The sequence below is a fragment of the Anabrus simplex genome, chromosome 2, assembly GCF_040414725.1.
Source record: "Anabrus simplex isolate iqAnaSimp1 chromosome 2, ASM4041472v1, whole genome shotgun sequence".
Classification (NCBI taxonomy): domain Eukaryota; kingdom Metazoa; phylum Arthropoda; class Insecta; order Orthoptera; family Tettigoniidae; genus Anabrus; species Anabrus simplex.
The window spans coordinates 695,805,476-695,822,029 of NC_090266.1; the positions used below are offsets into that span (position 1 = coordinate 695,805,476).

A 16,554-nucleotide genomic window follows, 5' to 3' on the forward strand; every position below is an offset into this window, starting at 1 on the left:
GAGTATAGGGGTGTAAGTAGGAGGCACATTTTAACCAGGATGTTTTCTTACTTCATTATATTTTATTTCTTGCTATTGCTAGATATTTCTGAAAATTGATTTTATTTGCAGGCATAGGATTTCTTTTGTAGAGGTAGTAAGCACGGTTTTTATTTTTGATAACCTGTTTACAAGAGTCGTTTCACCAGGGAACCGTTTTGTTGGAGGGGCTAGGAGTTATATTAGGGATACTCTGGTCAGCAGATTTAATTATTACTTCAGTGAAATTTTGAACAATATCATTGATATACTTAGAAGGAAATTTATTTACTTGAGTTCATTTAAATAGTTAGGCCTACATAGTTACTTAGAGTATTTCTAAATGTTCCCCAATTGGTCATATTTAAATTCCATTTACAGTACTGGGGTTTTGAGGTGATGTCTGGTGAACTTTTATCGTTGTTATTTATAATGGAAGGTGGTCACTTCCTTGTGAGTTGAATAAATAGACCAGTTAAACAGTGCACGTATGTCTGACGTACATACGGTTAAATCTGTACTACTATTATATTCCGTGTGCAATAACAGAACGGGTTGGAGCAGTTGAATTCAATAATACTAGAGTAAATTCATCTAATATCTTCTCTGGTTTATTCCCTGTTGCAACATTATTGCAAATACACCATAGACTATTATGTCCATTAAAATTACCCATAAAAATGAAGGGTTAGTGGAGTTTGTGTATTAGGTTCCTTAAATCATCAATGTGTGATGTACTGACCGAAGTAAAATAGACAATACGTACACATATAGACAGCGGTAGGTATAATAAAACTGAAATTTCTTCCCAATCGGTATTTAAGAGATTTCTTGATGCTGCAAACTATTTTTAATATTTGTAGCTACACATCCACTTGCATGATTTTGATTAATCAGCTTTTTAATTTTTTAAAATGCGAAACAAAATTGCCTAGAAAGTTAGTTTCTTGTAGACAGACAACTGAAGGTTGATGTTTATTTAGTAGAAGTTGTAAATGCTCTTGCTGTGATCGAAAGCTGCTGAGGTACATTGAGATAAACTTAGAGTCATCAGAATGACAAGCAGCTACATCATTGTGTATGGGAATTACAGTCACTGCTGGAGTAATCTGGAACGAAACTTTTATTAGCTTCATATCGGTTTTGATTGCTAGTTATAAGCAGTTTATTGACTATTCGGGTGTTTCTTTCATTATGGACTTTTCAGTGTAGTAAGGAAATCGTTTTTGAAGGGCTTGGGCTAAACCCGCTTGATCTTGGGTGTAGTTATATACTATTTTTGTTACGTCAGTAACTCCAATACTATTTTAAAAAATGATTGGTGCTATAAGTAACTGAGGGGAAAGGCTAAGAGCTGGCACCTAGGACTTGCTTAATTGGTTTAAGCATATTGCTAATAGTTGTGCTTTCATTCTTTGTCTTTGTTTCTTGTAAGTTTATTTTGTCTTAGTTTTCCCTGTCTGTTTAGATGTACTAGGTGCTCTTGTTGGGGGAGATTTCTTACTACCAAGGTTCTTTGTATCAGCAGTTCCACTGCTGGAGAATGACATTGACCTCTTTAATCCATCGAGATGCACACATTTAAGGGTTTGAAGAGATTCCAAAGGTGAGGTTAAAGTACGTAGTTTCGATTGAGGATAATGGTTCACAGTTTTGGACTTGGGAACACTGAGGAGTTGTAGACGTAGTAATTGTCTGAGGAGTAGTTTATGAGGGAATACAGGTAATATTTTTCTGACAGTTAGTTACCATTCTTAGTCTACCCTTCTATTTAAGGAAATTCTGAGAGATTAAGCTTGCCACAAGGATAACTGTTTTAATTTAATGAACAGTCGTATTACTGCGTCATTATCAGGACAGCGTCTAGCTAAGTGACCCTCAGTTTTACAAAGAAAGGATGTGGGTGTATGAGAGGATAAATAAATCAATTGATTCGATCCTCATATTTAATTTGGGGTGAGTCTGGAGGTTTACTGAAGTCTTCATTTTGAATATAAATTTTCCTCCGAAATGTGAGAATGTGAGAAAATCCAGGGATTGTTAGACGTGCTGTAGAAGAGATCTTTGACATTGGTTTAATGCCAGGTTTTAAAAATTCAAAGCAATGTTAGGAATCACAGGACAAACATTGGATAGAATCACTCAGTTTTATTAGTTAGGAGCGGTCTTATTCCAAGGAAACGCAGTTTATGAGAATCGTGGGATGTTTTGAAGTTTATTTTTCAACACACTTCTGACTTGCATGACAGATTCTTCCATTAGATATCCGCGAGGCAAACTGGATGTTAGTAGGATTAGTTAGTTTTCCAGTTGCTAGTATATAACCTTGGACACTAATACCATCACCAGATTTAGAAACAAGAGCTTGGTCTTCAGTGTTTTAGGATTGCATTACGGATAGTAACTTAACCTTTCGTTGTTAGGACGTTGATATGTATTTCAGGAACCGTAACATAGGTTGTCATGAAATTACCTTCTTCACCAGTACGGGAGGGAATGGTTTTCTTTATTCTGATCATTCATTAGGTTACTTGAGACTTGCATGTTTCCATTATTTTCATTCAGTGAGTTATAAAAATCTTGCCGACATCCATCAACAGAGGCGGCCGTTATGGGCCAAGGTAACAGGTTGAGGTTAGTTATGATTTTCGTCCTTTAGTGCAAGATAACCACCACAACGCAGATTAATAACACACTCCTTCTCACAAGTGCGTAGTAGCTTATTAGACTGTAAAATACAGCTTAGATTACTGATTATTTTATAAATCTAAGCAAGAATATTACAGCGAATATCATGTAAGTTACTGCCACCTCGATCTGTTAGCGACGATATGTGTAAAGTTTCATGTTATTCCAATAAACAGTTTATGACTTTTTTTTTTTTGCTATTTGCTTTACGTCGCACCGACACAGATAGTTCTTATGGCGAAGATGGGATAGGAAATGTCTAGGAATGTGAAGGAAGTGGCCGTAGCCTTCGCTAAGGTACAGCCCCAGCATTTGCCTGGTGTGAAAGTGGCAAACCACGGAAAACCATCTTCAGGGCTGCCACAGTGGGGTTCCAACCCACTATCTCCCGGATTCAAGCTCGCAGCTGCTTCCCTAACCGCACGCCCAACTCGCCCGGTTGTGACATAATTAGTTCATGGTATAAACGTCAGTGCGGTCATATTTTCAGTACATGGCTCTAGACTATCAAGTGTAGTATGTGATTTTTATGCAGACAAAGTACGCTATGTTTGATGGAAACATATTCGGCTGTTGAGAGTTTATAGATAGGCCCTACATCCGTACTCCTGGGAAACAATAACTGACATGATAAAAGTAGGCGAAGTTAATAAGTCCTGCGAAAATTTTCGGTATCAATTTGCAGTTACCAGAAACTTAAAAAAAAATGTATTTAACAATTTGAAACCGGAATCGCGGCAGTAGTTCAGCCATATACAGATGATGTAACTCATAAACACAAACATTTTTTGTTTTTTTGCTAGTTGCTTTACGTCGCACCGACACAGATAGGTCTTATGGCGGCGATGGGATAGGAAAGGCCTAGGAGTGGGAAGGAAGTGGCCGTGGGCTTAATTAAGGTACAGCCCCAGCATTTGCCTGGTGTGAAAATTGGAAAAAACGGAAAACCATCTTCAGTTCTGCCGACAGTGGGGCTCGAACCTACTATCTCCCGGATGCAAGCTCACGGCTGCACGACTCTAACCGCACAGCCAACTCGCCCGGTCAAGCACTGTTTATAAGGGTACAATTTTCTGAATGAAATGAAGAAGTCACTGACGAATTCGTGACTTTCTTCATCTACGAGTGTTGACTTAATGTGAATGATCCCATATTCTGGCACTAGAAATATGAACTAGCTAGTGAACGGTATTATGTCCCCCATGGACAAAATTCAGTTTGGTGTTGTTTCGTATAGTTTTCGTCGTAAAACCAGCACAAGTATTATCTTGGTATGATATCTGATGAGTAGCCTATACTCGCTGTTGGGACTAGGCCTGAGGATGATGTAACGGTGATCTTCAATAACATTACCTCGCGGCGTGGGCTACCCACTTTTTAATTAGGTTTAAGAAGTTAAACTACGAAAATCATTCCAAAATAATCCGAAGTCGGGGTTTGAATGCCCCTTCTTCCCAGGTAATGAATAGGGCTGTCTCATTATTTAATCCCACTGATCTATCGTCATTACCGGTACTTAATCAGCACTTCCATTAGCTTATACAGTAAATATATTCAAAAATTAAGTCGTATGCTAGGAGCTTGTGATTTAATATCATCAGTTCTTAACATGTGTGGAAGAACGCTTAGTCGTATGCTAGGAGCTTGTGATTTAATATCATCAGTTCTTAACATGTGTGGAAGAACACTTATCTCTACTATTTCTGTATTCTATCATAGTAACTGAGACTGGAGTAAATTAAACCTTTACACTAAACAGTCAAATCTGAATAAAATAATTTCCATTGCAGAGTACTTTGCATGTGGCCTTTACGTTACACGAGTGCTATCGATGATCCTTATGACTCTTGATTTTATCATCACTTGTTACTGTAGGGAGATCACTTCTCTTCTCTTTCTTTCTATGTTTACTCTCTAGATGATAAAGTTTATTCCCCTTACTAGTTGAGAGTTCATTCCTTCACACTTTCTTCAATGAGCGTGATAACCGAGTTGCATCGTTAGTGGCTTCTAACTAAGGCGGCTGCAGTTCGCATCCCAGCCAAAGAATCTGTAATTCACTTAGTGTTTGAAAAAATATTTCACTGTTATTGGTATTATTTTCAGATATATGAAAACGTCTACTAGATAAATAACATTTTTGATTAAGTTCTTAGGCTTTAGTTATATTTCAGTCGACAGAAAAGTTTTCCACGTTCTCTGTGAAAGGAAGTACAAGCATTTTTACTACAAATTAAACTATTAAGTCATTCCAGATAATCGATCATATTAGTTATTACTTGAGAAAAAGTTTTCACTGATGGGATTTAAAATGCGATTTTATGCTTACTAAGCTAAAGCTGTAGTTTATTGAGAAGAAAATCTGAATAGGCCCATACCATATTTTAGAGACATAAATGTATCGTATGTAGTGTTAGTTCCATGATTGGATATAATTAAACACTTACAATCAAGGACGAACATGTAAACGCCTTGACCGAAAGTTTATTGTGTCAGCTGAAATATTAAAATACAATATTTTTTTTATCTGTGAAAGAAAGCTTCAACAAATTTCCTTCAAGTAATATACAACATGGATCATCGTTTGCCCAATGAAAGTAGCAGCAACGGCAGCAGTAGTAGTAGCAATAGTAGCAGTGGTAGTGATTATTAAGTTCATGTAACTCCCATAATTTTCACTGCATTAATTCTTCAGAATGTTCATGTTAGTTTATGTTTCTTACATTATTATTGTCATTTAATGCACGTTATATCATAGCTACTTTCGTAATTACATCTCATGAAACCCGTTGTGTAATTATCATGACCGAGACTAACGCTTCTTGAACTGAAATACAATTTTATGAGTTCGTGGTACGACTTACAATGAAAATGTCATATGAATTATGCTAGAATAATTTCACCGGGCGAGTTGGCCGTGCGGTTAGGGCCGCGCAGCTTTGAGCTTGCATCCGGGAGAGAGTGGGTGCGAACCCCACTGTCAGCAGCCCTGAAGATGTTTTTTCCGTGGTTTACAATTTTAACTCCAGGCAAATGGTGAGGCTGTACTTTAATTAAGGCCACGGCCACTTCCTTCCCACTCCTAGCCCTTTCCTACCCCATCGTCGCCATAAAACGTATCTGTGTCGGTGCGACGTAAAACCAATAGCAAAAAAATAATAATTTCGGCGATTTTTTACTGAAGAATTCGTTTGATCGTCAATACAAATGTGATCCGTGTGATACTAGTATAATTTGACAAGCGATGTCTCCCCGAACCGTAACACTCCCTTCGGGGACTGAAAATGGGCCTACGTTACCCAGTGCATGCAGCATGAAAGACATGTGAATGATGCAAGATAAATCATTGAACAAATCCAGCGCAATGATGACCTCAAGATCTGTAAGGACAAGGGGGCCGTTCAACTAGATGTACCCCACTCCCCCCCACATAACGCAACAGGCCCTACGGGCCATGGCCTACCGACCGCTGCTCAGCCCGAAAGACTGCAGATTATGAGTTGTCATGTGATCAGCATGACGGATCCTCTCTGCCATTATTCTTGGCTTTCTAGGCCAGGAACTAGATATGAAAAACCTTTAAGCAACAATGATCATCGAATCATCATACGGAACGATGAGCTTAGGTGTTAGGCCCCTTTAAACAACAAGCAAGCGAATCATCATATAAGGATTAGGGCATCGTTGACAAAGAGAGAATTCAATTCTTGTGCAATCTGACTGGAAAAATCAAACAAATTATTGGGAGTAAATAGAGGGATTATTAGTATAATGAATTTGAAATTCTATCCAACGTAAAATACGGAATATTTACAGTGAAGTGTCTCAAGAGTCTCATCTCTTCTTCATTTAATGCTGATTTTTTTCGACCAACAATAGAAGTTAACTTTGTGTAAGTTTTAGATATCACTAGCTCTACAATCTCACCGCTGTTCAGATTTGTTAATAATTGTTATAATTTAACATAAAAAGGCTGCAATACCTTTACCCTTTACGTATCACCAGCATTTACAATGGCTGCAAAAGTTGCACACAATCCGTGTACCATGATACAGATGAGAATACTGTTGTATTGTACAATCAGTTAACAATTTGCTGTACGTCACACAAACACAGATAGGTCTTATGACTACGATGGGATACGAAAGGGCTAGGAGACGGAAGGAAGAGCCCATGGCATTAATTAAGGTATATTCCCAGCATTTGTCTGGTATGAACATTGGGATCCACGTTAAACCATATTCAGGGCTGCCACTATCTCCCGAATGCAGGATGATAGCTACCTCTTCGAGCCCCACTGTCGGCAGCCCTGAAGATGGTTTTCCGTGGTTTCTCTTATTTCACACCAGGCAAATGCCGGGGCTGTACCTTCATTAAGGCCACGGCCGCTTCCTTCCAATTCCTAGGCCCTTCCTATCCCATCGTCGCCAAAAGACCTATCTGTGTCGGTGCGACGTAAAGCAAATAGCAAAAAAGAAAAAAAAAGATAGCTACTTGACCCAAACAGAATACAAATCTAAATGGATTTGAATTGTCTAATTTTGAGGCATGTCTTAATGATGTTCTGCTTACTTTTTTTATGAAGACTTGGAATGACCAAAGTTGCTAATCCATGACAGCTTCCTAATGTTATTTTTCTTCAGTTACGTGCGAATTAAACTATATATGCTTTGTTATTTTGCCTTCCTACACAACTCATCATCAACACATCATCATTAATAAAAAGAAAGATCCTCATGGGTATTCATATCGTCGCAGCACGGACAAAATCACGTATTCCACAGTGCTCTTCCTATCCATTATCGTCTTTAAGACTGGTCACGCCTCCCAGCCATATATGGATACGCAGTCCATCAGAACAATGTTCATTGTGTTCGTTTTCCTATACTGCTGGGTTAAAAGAAAATGAACCATAAATGCATTATACTACAGGAGTGCGTAGATACATCATAGGTACTACAGTACAGTACAGTAAGTATCATTTTCTTTTTCAAATGGGCATACGAAAGTGAACACGCCGAAAATGGTACTGAAGGACTGCATATCCATACGTGGCTGGGAGGAGTGACCAGTCTTCAGCAGAATAATTAATGGGAAGTACATCGTGGGATACGAGGTTTTGCCGGTTCAGCGACGATATGTTTAAGAGAGTATTTGGGAGTGTAGTAAGGATGCAAGGGAGAGGACGTATAAGTCGCTGTTAAGACCCCAATTAGAGTATCGTTCCACTGGATGGGTCCAACACCAGGATTATTTGATATGAGAACTGAAAGAGATCCAAAGATAAGCAACACGATTTTTATGGGTGATTTCCAACAAAGGAACAGTTTTACGAGTATGTTGTAAACATTTGAACATTGGGCCGGGAAGATGTGGGAGTTAGAGGTAAGGAGACGACCTGCTAGACTAAGAGGTTTCTGTGCTGTCCGTGGCTCTTTCAAGGTAGGAGGGATCATAAAATTGGAATTAAGAGAACACAGTGGGGGAAATATTAGTTTGTGGGAAAGAGAATATTAGGGAATGCAATAATTTATCAAGGGGAATGTTCGATACATTTCTAAGTCCATTCAAATAATTTAAGAAATGTACTAAGTTAACCATTGATAGGGAATCTTCCACCTGGGCGACAGCCATAAATACAGATGAATGAAGATCGATTTGATTTGATTAGATTTGATTTGATTTGGTTTGATTTGATTTGATTTGATTTGATTTGTTTTGATTTGATTTGATTTGATTTGATTTGATTTGATTTGATTTGATTTGATTTGATTTGATTTGATTTGATTTGATTTGATTTGATTTGATTTGATTTGATTTGATTTGATTTGATTTGATTTGATTTGATTTGATTTGATTTGATTTGATTTGATTTGATTTGATTTGATTTGATTTGATTTGATTTGATTTGATTTGATTTGATTTGATTTGATTTGATTTGATTTGATTTGATTTATATTTTTGCCAGCTCAAGCGTGCCTGAAGGGACGATCTCGATGAGTGGAAGCGACATAACAGAAATGTAATTCCTAAATGACAATTTCCTCGCCTCCTTAAACAAGCGTTTGACCATGTAGGTGAAAGTAAGTTACGAAACTATATTATATATGAATCTAGAAAAAGTCAGGATATTTCTCGATTTAGCCAGAAAAATATATTCTCTGAGATTACAGAAGTTGATGACGAAGATTCATAAGAACATGAGAGTTCCGAGACAGAAGTGTTTGTTGATCACTTGAAAAGGACGCGTGAAGGGGAGACAAGCAAAAACACAAACACCAAGGGCAAATCGCAAGACTCATTTGAAACTAGCGGTCGGTAAGTAAACAGTCATTCCATTCATTGAACAGAAAAATTACTGTACAGCAGTTGGGACCTCTGCCCTTGAAGAACAGCAAATAAATGATGATTCAGACCACGTTCCTCAAATCCAAACCTGAAGACATGAAAGCGAGGGAAGTGAAGAGAAAGAATGGGAAAATGTGGAGAAAGACTAATTAGAAGGAGAATTTGTTTTCGTGAAGTTTCTTATGAAGAAGAGGAAGAGATACTTCATCGTAAGAGTAGAGAAATAAGTTGTCAGTCGTTACCACTTGTTAATTCTTAAGGAAAAAGGTCACTGGTAGTTTTAAGCACTTCATGTTACCCGAGATTGAAGATCTTACAGCGGTGGAGAAAAGTATCTTTGTGCGCAAGGTGGAATGCGAGATTCTGAGAAGAGAAAATTATTCGATGATGATTATGATGATTATGATAATGATGATATGATGATGATGATGATGATGATGATGATGATGATGATGATGATGATGATGATGATGATGATGATTGTTGGTTAAAGGGGCCTGACATCTAAGGTCATCGTCTCCGGGTCCCAGAAAATTATTCATTCGAGAAGATAGAAGGTAGAAGACACTATCAGTAGGACGCAATAACGTATCGTATTTGAAGAAACAAAACCTCGTATGACATACACATTATTTTCGGTAAGACTGGTATTGTTCCTGCACCGAAGATATCTTGCGCTGCAGTTGCCTCAATATTCTCGGAATGTTGATGAGGATTGGCCATATTTATTTATTAATTAATTAATTAATTAATTAATTTATATATTTATTTGTTTATTTATTTATTTATTTGGGAAACCAAAGCAGAGAGATGCCGAATTACAGAGTTACCAGTGAGAAATATATATTTACAATAGATTAGCACAATGCAAACTAAAAAAAAAATGGAAGGGAAATGAAGAAAAATCAACTAAAGACAAAAGTAATAGAAGAAAATTAAACACTAACAAGATGACTGCAGGGAAGCAATAGTTAACAATAAAAATGATGACAAATGAAAAGAACGAGGAAAATTCAAGATTGAAAGTGAAACGAATAGGAGAACTTATAACACGGCACAGTAACCTATATACAAGTACGCCATTTAATTAACGGTAGAGTACAGTAAAAAAAAAAAAGTAAATATTACATTATATACAATAGAGGGGACACCAATGGGAAGAGAAAAATGGAATATGTAGAAAGGAGCTAGGTTAAGCTAAGGAAGGTTTGATTAAAGGAGCATACTAAAAAAACGTCCAAGATCCTGTCAGAAGAGAAGAAGTTAAGGACGGTTGGAATGCGGATAATAAAGTTCTTTGGACAAGAGAGAGGCGGGAATGCGGAGTACATAGGTGTGGATTCATCCTGTTTTTGCGAGTGGGGACATGCAGGAAATGAAGGATGCAGGCTCAAGAGAGTAGATAACGGGCAAAAGTTTAGTTTATCCAGTATCCGATCTGCTCAGGTTTCGACAATCGGATACTATTGCTCTAACAATGGCACAAAAGAATGACTGCAATATGATTTAAGATTAGTGGGTTCAGAAGTAGTCATTTCCATAGCAAAGTCAGTTAAGTCACCCGTTCGCAAAGCGGTCCAAATGCCAAAAAGTTTTAAAATGTAGTTGTTAGAACTACTAACTTACTCAGAGTTACAAGTTGGCTGTCAAGGCTATCATTTGCCAGGCAGCAAATTAGGCTTAAAAGCTCTTTAAAGTGCGCTAAAAAACCGCATACGTCCGCAAAGTGAGACAAGTGACTGCCGGCTCAGGGTGTAAAACGTGCCAACTGCGCAGCGGTTGAAAAACGGGCTATCATTCCATCATAGAGGACGCCCTGTTTTCAGGAAATAAAATGCGAATATGAATGCTGTGATTGTAAAAGTTTAAGTTGATTGAACCGGAGTTCTGCATATTTTGTTTCTCCTGTCACACCGGTGCAGTAGAACATGAGGAAGAAAATGACGGAGAACTTACGCCCAGCTACGACTGCCAAAAGAATTTAGTGCTTCCATAGTTTCCCGAACAAACCACTTACTGTTACTTGTACAACTGTACTGTTTGCCAGCGGTTATCCAGAAGCACTCAGACCCTAGAAAACGTCATGTCCTACGTTTGGTTAGAGAATGAGTTCGCTAAAAGCTTCAACGAAATTGCGTCTGCTGTACATCACCAACTAGTGCATGAGGATTTCGGAGGTATTACAAAAATACGATTGTTTTTCGGAAGGATGTGGCGGTCAGAAAAATTATATGACTATGGTTGGAATGATGATGCTTCGGTTCTTATGCGAGACTCCAGTACACATCCAAAGGACAGAAATGTGGTTTTCGATCGTCGGACATTCATTCATCCCCCATGATAGAACCTTCGGAAACTTGGAGTGGAAGTTCAAGGACATAAGCGTGGCTGAAAACACAAAGGTCTACATCAGCATGATGAAAAGTTTCCGAATGTTCAGTAGTTTCATCGGGAGCGGAAGATTGCGAAGTAAGAAATTTGAAGCAACTCGCCAACGTAGTCGCCAAAAGTCCGGGAGGCTGGCATTTTCAATTTCAAAGAGCTAAGAAATTCATTATCATTCATCACCAAAACAGCAAACAAGAAGGCATGTCCTGTGCAGGGAGAGCCATTCTAGAATTTTGAACGTGGAGAGCCCAAAACTCTTTTCAAAAGACGAAAAGTTTCCAAAACGATGTAATTCCTCATTTGGTCCGAAGGGGATCAAACTGAAGCCAGCTAAAATAAAGGTCATCAAGAAGCTCCTAGAATATCACTTTGGTGAATCATGACCTCAACTGGAGAAGTTGGATTTCTTCAATTAAGTGTTTCTGCAGCAAAAGAGTTTGCAGTTAGACGAAGCATCAAATGAGTAAAAGGTCGCTAAAGGTCTTGACTTTGATCTTATGGATGATAATGATAGAGACAATGTTGCTTGTGGATGCTTCTTTTTTTACGGGCTAACTCCATTCTTCACATGCAAAGCAGCCTAAGTGCAAATTTCAAATGGAAATATTCAGCTAACCTTTGATCACAGATTCCACAGAGTCTACAAATTAAACCGCTTGTTTGTTAGCTATTCTGTAAAAGAATATTACGATTTTAGATTAGCTGTGATAGTAGAAATCAGTTTTTCTTCATTTGCCAACATTCCGTCAAAATGGACTTGGCTCACTTTGCAAATGGGAAACTCAGTTATTAAATCGTATTTTATGACCTGAAATATAGCAACTAATTCAGGAAGATGTGTTTCAGTGACATGTCTGAAACACTAATTTTCAGTATCCCCCTTATGGTATTATAATTAAATGAAAACGATCTGGTAACCAGTTGATGATGCTTTATGCGTGTACAATACTTAATGTCGAGCAAGACATTGAACGTACCTAGTTCCAGAGGTGCTGTATTGAATACCTTTCCTATAAAGTACTTTGTATTAAGAAATGTGGTCCATGCCAAATCTGGATGTAAATAGGGTAAGAGTTTAGTATTTTGCTTCATGTAAAGGGCTTATCACAGTGATTAAGAGTTCCTGATACTAAATACATGTAACGTCAGATTGGTAATCTGTGTGGCTATATTGTCTGTACTGGTGTATTTGTTTGTAATTAATTGAGACTAGGATTGAGGAGAAGGCATCTGTGGTCTGCATGTTGGGGACCATCTCTACGTCACCTAGACCGGAGATAGGAAAGTACGGTAAACCACACCTGAATGCCTGTGAGAAGGAATCGACTTATTCTTTCATCGAATGTTTTCTTGAGGATGGAACCACTTCATTTTAGACCTTGAAAAACCAACGGCAAATGCACTGTAAGCTGGAAATATAAAATGTATCAACAGGATTCTTCCCTTACCATTTAATGGGTATAAAGGACTTTACTTACTTTGCTGCGAATACCTAGATAAGAGTAGCTGCTAGGAAATGCATTGACTTACAAAATAAACTTAGAAAGAGCTTTGAAAGGACGCTAATTTTGATATTATACTGTAATAATCGGGTATTATGAATTTTCTTTAGTTACTCTGCATTTTGAAGTCTGCGTGTTGATGAAATTGATAAATGAATTAGATTGGTAAATTTTAAGAAATGAGATGACTTGAAATTAAGGTTTACGTGGGTGTACTAAAATTGTAATTTGCACGGTTTCACGCAAGAACAAACTGTAATATTATGTGATTCTCAGATTTCAGTCCGACTCGAAGTGTTCTTCTTAAAAATAAGCCAAATTTAAGCTAGCCCTGTAAGCTATCTCTAATATTATATGTTTAAGTACTAGTGCAATCAAGGAAATCACAGGATTTCATCTTTGCCTAGTAGGCACTCTGAACACAGCAGTTCCGCCATGATTGAAGGAGTTGTTTGGTATAGGCTACATACATCACCCAGTGATACTACTCTGGTTCAGATGTTGTCTATCTGCTGTTACAATGAAATCCTGATCAGGAAAATTCCCCGACATTTGGTACAAGTTTTCTTCGATAATTGCATACAGATTGATGTGAACTTTGTTTTCGTCCAAGCAGAAAGCAACTCAAATTTTTAAATATTAATTCCTATTTACAATGGTTTATCTTCATGGGTGAAAGGTCTGCGTTGAGGCCTTCAGCTCAGAGTGGGCCCACGTTCGATTCATGGCTGGGCCTGGGATTTTAACTGCGTGTGTTTAATTCCTCTAGCTCGAGGACTGGGTGTTCGTGTTCTTCTTAATACATATCTTCATTTACATATAACACTCCACGCTACAAACAGCATAGAAATACACAATAGTTGTTACAGGGTTTCCTTGGTCATTCCATCCAGATTGGTGTGAACATCGTTTTCACCCAAGCAGAATGCAATTAAAATTTATGATATTAATTCCCATTTACAGTGGTTTGACTTCTTGGCTAACAATTCAGTAAAATAATCAGCAATGTGTTTCTTTTAGTCGCTGTGCATTTTGAAGTCAGCCATTTGTATCGGATTAACCTCAAGTGTTGGCGTGAGGAAAGGCATCCAGCCAAAAATCTGGTCTTAAACCACAAATAATGCTGGCCACATGCAGTTCGAAAAAAGGATGGAATGAAAAGATGATTTCTCCTTTTCCAGTGGTATTATTCATACCTTCCTAGACGTGATATTTCACCACTTCCATCTGCTGCTGCTGCCTTGTCGTGCTTAAATTTATTGATATTATTAATACTTTAATATTTGTTCATCTATTAATGATTTTAACGGCGCTAGGGTGTCGAAATTCTGTCTCGTAGATGTTCCTTATTGTAACAGAAGCCGATGACACAGAGTTATCGTATTTAAGCACCAAGGAAGGAACCCATTATCCTAGAACCAGGGAGCCATCGGATAATCGGCTCCACCTCTAAGGTTGTGAAAATCATAAATCAATCTCTAAACTATTATTATTATTATTATTACTTTTATATTATGGTACACGTAGCAGTGTCCAGGAATAGTGATATGACTCCGTCTAGGCTGTCTGCTTGTTCATTTCAACGCCCCGTTCTGCTCTGCCAGGCGACAGGGAAACGGACCTCCGTTGGGCGATCTATGGCTGTTTGCATTACTTTTGTCGGGTAAGAACTAAATGTGCCACCAGAGATAGTTTACGAGCCGTCTTCGTAAGTCGTGGAGTGGACTTTTCTACGCCCTTCAAAATACCGACTACCGGGCGAGCTGGCCATGCGGTTAGGTGCACGCAGCTTTGAGGTTGCATCCGGGAGATAGTGGGTTCAAACTCCACTGTCGGCTGTCCTGAAGACGGCCTTCCGTGGTTTCACACCGGGCAAATTTTGGGGCTGTACCTTAATTAAGACCACGGCCGATTCCCAGGCCTTTCCTATACCATATTCGCCACAAGACCTATCTGTGTATTTGCGAGGCAAAGCAAATTGTAACAAAAAAAAAAAAAAAAAAACTCCGACTACCTCTGCTAGATATGAAGCTGACGACGCACTAGTAGTGATTGACAGCAGGAGGCGCTCTCTCCACTACTTGAAATTAATTCTGTTTTCATTCAAATATTATTACTAATCAAAAAGCATTAATAATATCGTGTTAACACCTGTTAATCCAGTAAACTTAATCAATATCATATTTTTTTGAAACTTGAGAATTTTTAGCGGAAATCTATATAAATAAAATTGTAGGGGGTCCGCTGTCTGTAATTTCTTTTGTTTTGCCAATTTTTCAGATATTTATCCGTTTTAGGTCAACTCAAGACCGAATCGGTGGTTTTTACGTTTCGTGCCTGTTTGTTTGTCTGTTTGTCTGTTTGTCTGTTCCACCATCACGTCGAATCGGCTGGATAGATCTCAACCAAACTTCATATTTAGAGTATACTCATCCCGGGGAAGGTTTCGATATGCATATCATTTTAAAATATTTGAATACACGGGGGGTTTATAGGAAAACCAGAATGGTTTTTCCACCATCACGTCGAAACGGCTGGATAGATCCCAACCAAACTTCATATTTAGAGTATACTCATCCCGGGGAAGGTTTCGATATACATATCATTTTAAAATCTTTGAATACACGGGGGTTTATGGGAAAACAAGAATGGTTTTTCCACCATCACGTCGAAACGGCTGAACAGATCTCAACCAAACTTCATATTTAGAGTATACTCATACCGGCGAAGGTTTCAATATGCATATCATTTTAAAATCCTTGAACAGACGGGGGGTTTATAGGAAAGCCAGAATGGTTTTCCCCCATTTTCTCTTATACTATTGATTTTCTGTAAACTTCGTTTATCGTACGTGAAACGTCTCTTCATTATAAACAACTTTCGTTATGTTCACAATTTACCTTACTCTTCACATGACGGAGAAATTTACAATTTTCCGCTGGTATCATGCTCTGCATTGAGTGACCGACAGACCGACAACGAACCTACAGGTTACCATGGCAACGTCTCTGACTGCATGCCGGCAGGGAAGTAACGTATTGCCATTTTCCTCATCATGCTTTTAAATTCGTGGTTGTTCCTTGGGTAGAAGGCAAGAGAGGCGTCAGTCGGCCTATCTGCGGGATATTGGCGGAATATCGTTGGATATTATAACCGCCCTCGAATAGATTAAGTAATAACACCATTAGTCATCTTCTTATTATTTGTTTACCTAGGAATCACTGGACCTAAATTTCTCCTCTGTTACCGCTTTATTATATCCATTACTCACACTAGCATAATTTATTGAGGGGCATTTGATTTTCCAATACATTAACTTGGCATTTACATATTTGTCGTTATCCGACTGTCCTCAGTTATAATCCATTTTCTATTACTTTCAACATTCTTAACTGTATTATTTTCTTCCTTAATTACGCCGTATGTACGCGAGTGCTACAAACTACTGGATGTATTTCCACCAAGACTCATATTTAGAATACACCTGTCCTTGATAGGTTTTAGGGCAAATATTGTTTCTAAATCCCTGAACTGAGTGGGGGTTTATACGAAACCGAAACAGTGATTTTGCACTTCCACAAAATATACACAACCAACGTTAATTTAAATC

At 38.1% G+C, this 16,554-nt stretch overlaps 1 long non-coding RNA gene across 2 annotated transcripts in view; it reads left to right on the forward strand.

Annotated features, from left to right (window-relative positions):
- The window catches only part of LOC136863038 (uncharacterized), a 639,732-nt gene that overhangs the window by 369,881 nt on the left and 253,297 nt on the right, over positions 1–16,554 (forward strand). The gene's annotated exons all lie outside the window — the stretch shown is intronic.